The sequence below is a fragment of the Petaurus breviceps genome, unplaced genomic scaffold, assembly GCF_028583685.1.
Source record: "Petaurus breviceps papuanus isolate PSGF00001 unplaced genomic scaffold, PetGlider_PUasm1.0 490, whole genome shotgun sequence".
Lineage (NCBI taxonomy): Eukaryota > Metazoa > Chordata > Mammalia > Diprotodontia > Petauridae > Petaurus > Petaurus breviceps.
The window spans coordinates 11,149,919-11,155,918 of NW_027186352.1; the positions used below are offsets into that span (position 1 = coordinate 11,149,919).

At 44.9% G+C, this 6,000-nt stretch overlaps 1 protein-coding gene across 2 annotated transcripts in view; it reads right to left on the reverse strand.

The window, feature by feature from the left end:
- Positions 1–6,000, reverse strand: part of ZRANB1 (zinc finger RANBP2-type containing 1) — an 83,501-nt gene that overhangs the window by 62,186 nt on the left and 15,315 nt on the right. The window contains exon 1 of one of the 2 annotated variants that reach the window (XM_069101745.1): positions 5,688–5,747. The exons of the other annotated variant lie outside the window; for it this stretch is intronic. The gene's annotated coding sequence lies outside the window, so the exon portion shown is untranslated. Of the gene's footprint in view, positions 1–5,687; positions 5,748–6,000 lie in introns of those variants that run through there. 2 annotated transcript variants of the gene reach the window in all.

A 6,000-nucleotide genomic window follows, 5' to 3' on the forward strand; every position in this document is an offset into this window, starting at 1 on the left:
AAACTGAATTAAAACTGTTAAGTTCTATAGCAATTTAACGGACTATATGACAAATTAAAAACTATAAAGAAATATAGGCAATGGGGCGGCTAGGTGGCACAGTAAATAGAACACCAGCCCTGGAGTCAGGAGGACCTGAGTTCAAATCCAGACTCAGACACTTAACAATTTACTAGCCATGTGACCTTGGGCAAGTCACTTAACCACAATTGCCATGCCTTCCCTCCTCCAAAAAGCAAAATATATATATATAGGCAAGATTTGTATCAAGTGACAGCAAGCAGATTCAGCACTTACAGTGATGAGAACAACAAAATCTGACTGGTGTGAAAAAAATAAAAGTTAATATTTTGAGTCTGTGTTCTATTCTTTTTATCTAGTTGTAAATTATCTGAAATTTAGGGTTTTTTCCCAACTATTTGCCTAAATGCTTACTTTTGTTGTTAGTTTAAAAAAAAATCTGTTGCACTTGGAGAAGGTTAGTCTGGCTGGAGGTTCTAGTTAGGGAAGAAGAGGAGAGATCATAATGGTAGAGAATTTGACCTAAAGGTGGTATCCCCCAGCAGCCACTATGGCGCTCCCCTGATAGGGGTACTTCATGTTTGTTGAAGTAAAATTACAAAAAGCAATTACATAATAAACTGGAGATCCTAACAGAGAAAAGGCACTAAAATTAAGGGGAATCCAGAAAAGCATCTTGTTAAAAAAAAAAAAAAAGGGGGGAAGGAAGCCAGGAGGCAAAGATGAGGAATGAGATCATTCCAAGCATGAAGGACAACCAGTGAAAATGTGTAAAATATAAGTAAGAGTAAAAAGGCCAAAGTCACGCTGAATTTGTTCAGTCAGGTCTGCCTCTTCATGATCCCATTTGGGGTTTTCTTGGCAAAGATCCTGGAGTGGTTTGCCATTTCCATCTCCAACTTCATTTTACAGATGAGAAAATTGAGGCACACAGGGGTAAGTGACTTGCCCAGGGTCAAACAACTACTAAGTGTCTGATGCCAGATAACTCAGAAAAATGAGTCTTCCTGACTGCAGACCCAACACTCTATCCACTGTGCCACCCAGGTGCCCCATGTAACTGGATCAAAGATTACCTGGGGGGCATAAGCAGTGGAAAGAAGGAGAGGGATCAGATTGTGAAGGGCTTGAAATATCAAATCGAGGACTTTATATCTGATCCTGGATGTGACAAAGAGCCAGTGGAGTTCAGATGTGGTCAGACCTGCACTTCAGGAAGATCAATTTGACAGCTGAGCGGAGCATAGGCTGAAGCGGCTGGAGACTAACCAGCAGGCTTGCTGCTACTGGACTATGACTATGCCAAAAGTACAGGTGTGTGGTGACGAGGGCCTGCACCCAGGCTAGTGACAGCATCAGAAGAGGGAAGGACATATATATGAGTAAAGTCAGAATGAAAGGATTTGGCAGGAGATTGGAGGTGACAATTAAGTTGTAAACCTGGGTGACTTTGAAGATGGTAGTGCCCTCAACAGTAATGGGAAAATCAAGAAGGGAGGGTTGGGTGGAAAAATGTTATGTTTTAGACACAGTAAGATTAAGATGTCTCCAGGCCACCCAGTTCAAGATATTCAATAGGCAAGGGGAAAGAAGAGGTTGGAGGTCAGGAGAGAGTGCAGGCCTGAATAAGTAGATCTGAGAATCATCAGTATGGAGATAACCGAATCCATTAGAGCTGAAGAGGTCTCCAAGTCAAAGATTATGTAGAGAGAAAAGAGGAGGGCCCAGGGCAGAGCCATGGGGTACCCAGAGGCAGGGGACTATGGAACACAGCACCTCTCTTGGACTTCATCAAGGTACTAGCTGTGCCAAACTGCTATTTTTTTCTCCTCTTTTTTTATTCCTTGTCATAAGAGATTTAGCTCTCTGGATAGGAGGAAGGGATTCATCAGGAAAGGAAAGTGATATAAAAACAAAAGTTATCATTAAAAAAAATTTAATAACATTCTGTTAGGTGTGAAGGAAAAAAGCTTTTCAGCATTAACACCACATTTTTCTAATAAACATCATTTAGCAATTTCTAGGAATGATGGAATAAAAATTCACTCACGAACCAATTTTTTTCAGTGTTTTTTTCTCCTCTATCTCTTTACCTTTTTTCTAATACCCTAAAAGGGACCTGAAGTCTGATGAAAAATTTTATCCAGAAAATTAAAGGAAACATACCTCCTCCCTTCTCCTGATAGAGAAATGGCGACTAGGAGATGTTAAGTATGATATTCAAAGCCATAGCTGCTGTTTGGCTTATTTTTCTTTGTTACAAAGGAAGCTTCATTAGCTGAAGGTAGGAGGAGGAAGGAGATGTTATCCCCAGAAATGACAGATAAAAACCAAAGGCAGCAATAAAACCTTAAGAAAAAAAAAAAAGAAAAGTTTTTATAGTCATGGGGGGTAACCCATCACCCAGATTCCACCACTAGGCATACATCCCAAGGAGGTTAGTGACAAAAAAGTTCCATAAACATGAAAATATTTACAGTAAAATAAATGTAGCAAAGAAGGAAATAGAATAGATGGCCATAGAGTGAAATAGCCACAAAATGTGGCATATAAATGTAATGGAATATTAACAATGAATATGATCAGTGTAGAGATAGTTGTTAAGACTTAAATGAATTGGTACAAGATCAAGCAAACAGAACCAAGAAAGCAATAAAAAAAAAATAAATGTATGGAGACATACAAATTAGCGTAAAACTAAAACAAACAGAACTACAAAAATGGCAACACTGACTATAACTGCATAAAAATAATAACAAACCTATCAGTATATGAACAAAGAACAAGAAAGATAAATTATTTTTGGTTTTGAAGTTTAAAACTTCATTTGGGATCTTAGTCACTTGGCATAGCTCACTGGCGTCTCCTGGGATTTTATTACAAATATTGTTTTTTCACGTTAGGAGGAGCGGTCAGCTGTCAGGTCTTTGGGAAGGATCATTTTTAAAACACTAAGATGGAAACAATGTATGACAGTCCATTATATTTTTATTTATGTGAATTATCACTACATAACATTTTTCTAAATCGCCAATGGATACAAATGTGAAATTACATTCTCACAAGAACAGATTTTTAATTTTGTTCCCGTGAATCTGTGGTTATGAAAATGATAGGAAAACTTTTTTTTAACCCAAGTTTAATTTACCTACTTGAGACAGCTAGGTGGCATAGTAGATAGAGAGCTGATCTTGGAGTCAGGAAGACCTGAGTTCAAATCCTGCCTCAGACAATCACTAGCTGTATGATTCTGGGCAAGTCACTTAACCTCTCTCCTCAGTTTCCTCAACTGTAATAAAAGAGATAATAATGACACCTACACCTTCCAAGTTTGCTGTGAGGATAAAATGAGATCATATACATGAAGCACTTCGCAAACCTTAAAACACTATGCAAATGTTAAACTATTATTGTTATTATTATTAATTCATAGGCTAGCTGAGAAACTACTTTACCATGTTAAATTTATGTAGCTTTAGGGGCCCCTAGGTGGCGCTGTGAATACAGCACGGGCCCTGGAATGAGGAGGACCTGAGTTCAAATCCATGTGATCTTGGATAAATCCCTTAACCCCAACTGCCCTGCCTTCCCTCCTCCAAAAAGAAAAAAAAAAATTTAAATTTACTTAAGCTATCCTGCAATTTAAAATTCAAAGGAATGACTTCATTAAAACTAAACATTATGCTATACTTTGCCAGGAAATACAGAATTTAGATTCAAATGCCTCAATCATTATACCTGCTATAAATAGGACATTCACAATAGTTTTACTCAAGTAAAACATCCACCATTCAAACCTACTTCCGAGCATCAAAAGCATAATCATGAATTTTTTCTAGCTTTAATTAATGACAGTCAACTTAACTGCCTTTTTTTTTTCTTTTTAATAATAATCTTACATCACCTGCTCTATGAACAAAGTAAGTAATGCAAGAATCAATTATTTCGTGGGTGTGTGAGCTCCCTTCATCTATAGAGATCACAATTGCTCTATGGTTTAGAAACTGGTTGGTCTTTTTGTGTTGTTGTAGAAGGAAAATTCATCACCTGGCATGCAACCTCCTGAGATGCCTCTGCAAACTTAGCTAGTCTTGGAAGTTCAGGAAGTCTTTCCAAAACAGAAGAATGATAAATGCTGGAAAAGATGTGGGAAAATTGGAACACTAATGCATTGGTGGTGGACTTGTGATCCCTACCATTCCAGAGAGCAATATGGAACTATGCCCAAGGGGCTATAAAACTGAGTATACCCTTTGATCCAGTAATACCACCTCTAGGCCTATGCCCCAAAGAGATCATAAAAACGGAAAAGGACCCACATGTACAAAAATATTTATAGCAGGTCTTTCTGTGGTAGCAAAGAACTGGAAATTGAGGGGATAACTAAACAAGTTGTGTTATATGAATATAATGGAATACTGCTGTTCCATAAGAAATGAGGAGCAGGTCCATTTCAGAAAAACCTGCTAAGACTTATATGAACGGGGCGGCCAGGTAGCACAGCGAGTAAGAGCACCGGCTCCAGTGTCAGAACGACCTGGAGATCGAATCCCGGGCTCAGACACTCAGCACCCACCCAGAAACACCTGGCCGTGTAACCTTGAGCAAGTTACTTAACCCCGATTGCTTAAAAAAAAAAAGACTTATATGAAGGCAGGGCTGAGTGAAGTGCACAGAAGCAGGATAACGTTGTAACAGAAACAGCTACATTGTGCAATGACCACCTATGATAGACTTAGCTCTCCTCTGCCACGCAAAGATCCAAGACGATCCCAAAAGACTCACCGTGGAAAAAGCTATCCACATCCAGAGAACGAACTCAGGAATCTGGACGCAGGTGGAAGCGCACAATTTTCACTTTTTTTTCCTACTCATGGTTTTTCCCTTTTGTTCTGATTCTTCTTTCACAACATGACTAATATGGAAACGTTTAATATGCTTACACATGTACAGCCTATGTCAGATGGTATGGTGAGGGGAGAGAGGGAGAGATTCACAACTCAAAGTCTTGTAAAAGTGAGTGCTGACAGCTAAGAATAAACAAATCTGGTGAAAAAGAAATGGAACAAGCCGGCTTTCCAACACGGAAGGGCCTCATGGCCAGGTCACTGACAGCCTTGCCTTCCGGGCAGAAGAGAGCAGACCGCCTGCAGACACACGCCCCTCTAACAATGACTAACAGCGCAGCCTCCAAGCCCAGCGCCGAGGCCCGGACGGAGCCAGGAGGGAAGGCGCAGCCCGCAGCAGCCCCGCTCACCGCGGCTCCCCACACGGACACGCCGCGGTCCGGGAGCCGGGGGCAGAGCTCTCGGACCGGCCCGCAGCGCTGCCCCAAGTGCCAGGCTCCGGCCCGCATCGGGACCCGCGCCCCGGGGGGCCGGCCAGGACAAAGGCCGGCGGGGCGCCGAGGGGGCGCCTGGCCGCAGGGCCGGGCGGGGGGCGTTGACACCGTCTCCCCAACACCGCCCACCGCTGAGCATACGAGGCCCCCTGGGAAGCGCCCGGCCCGGCGCACGCTCGGGGGTCCCCGCGCCGGGGCCACCAGAGCCGAGGCCGGCAGCGAAGCCCCTTCCGTCAGCCCGGGCGGACGCGCCCCCAGACTCGCAGCCGGGCCCGGGCGGGGCCCGCTCCTCCCGCACACGCCCCCTCCCCGCGGGCCCGGGTACCTGGGGGCGGAGGCGGAGGCGGCGGCGGCGGCGGCGGCGGCGGCGGCTCGGCCCGCTGGCCCGCGGGCCTGCTGGGTCCCGGCCTCCCTCCTCCGCGCCTCGTCCGCCCTGGGCCTGGGCCCGCGCCCGCTGCGGCCGCCTCCGCCTCCGCCTCCGCCTCAGTCAGGACATGGTCTCGTCAGGCCCGAGCGCGGCCCGGAGGACAAGGAGGCGGCGGGGACGGGGGCGGCCGGGCTCGAGGCGGAGGCGGCAGCGACGGCCGGGGTGGGGGGGGGGGGCCCGGGGCGGGTCGTCTTCACGGAGACCCAGCGAC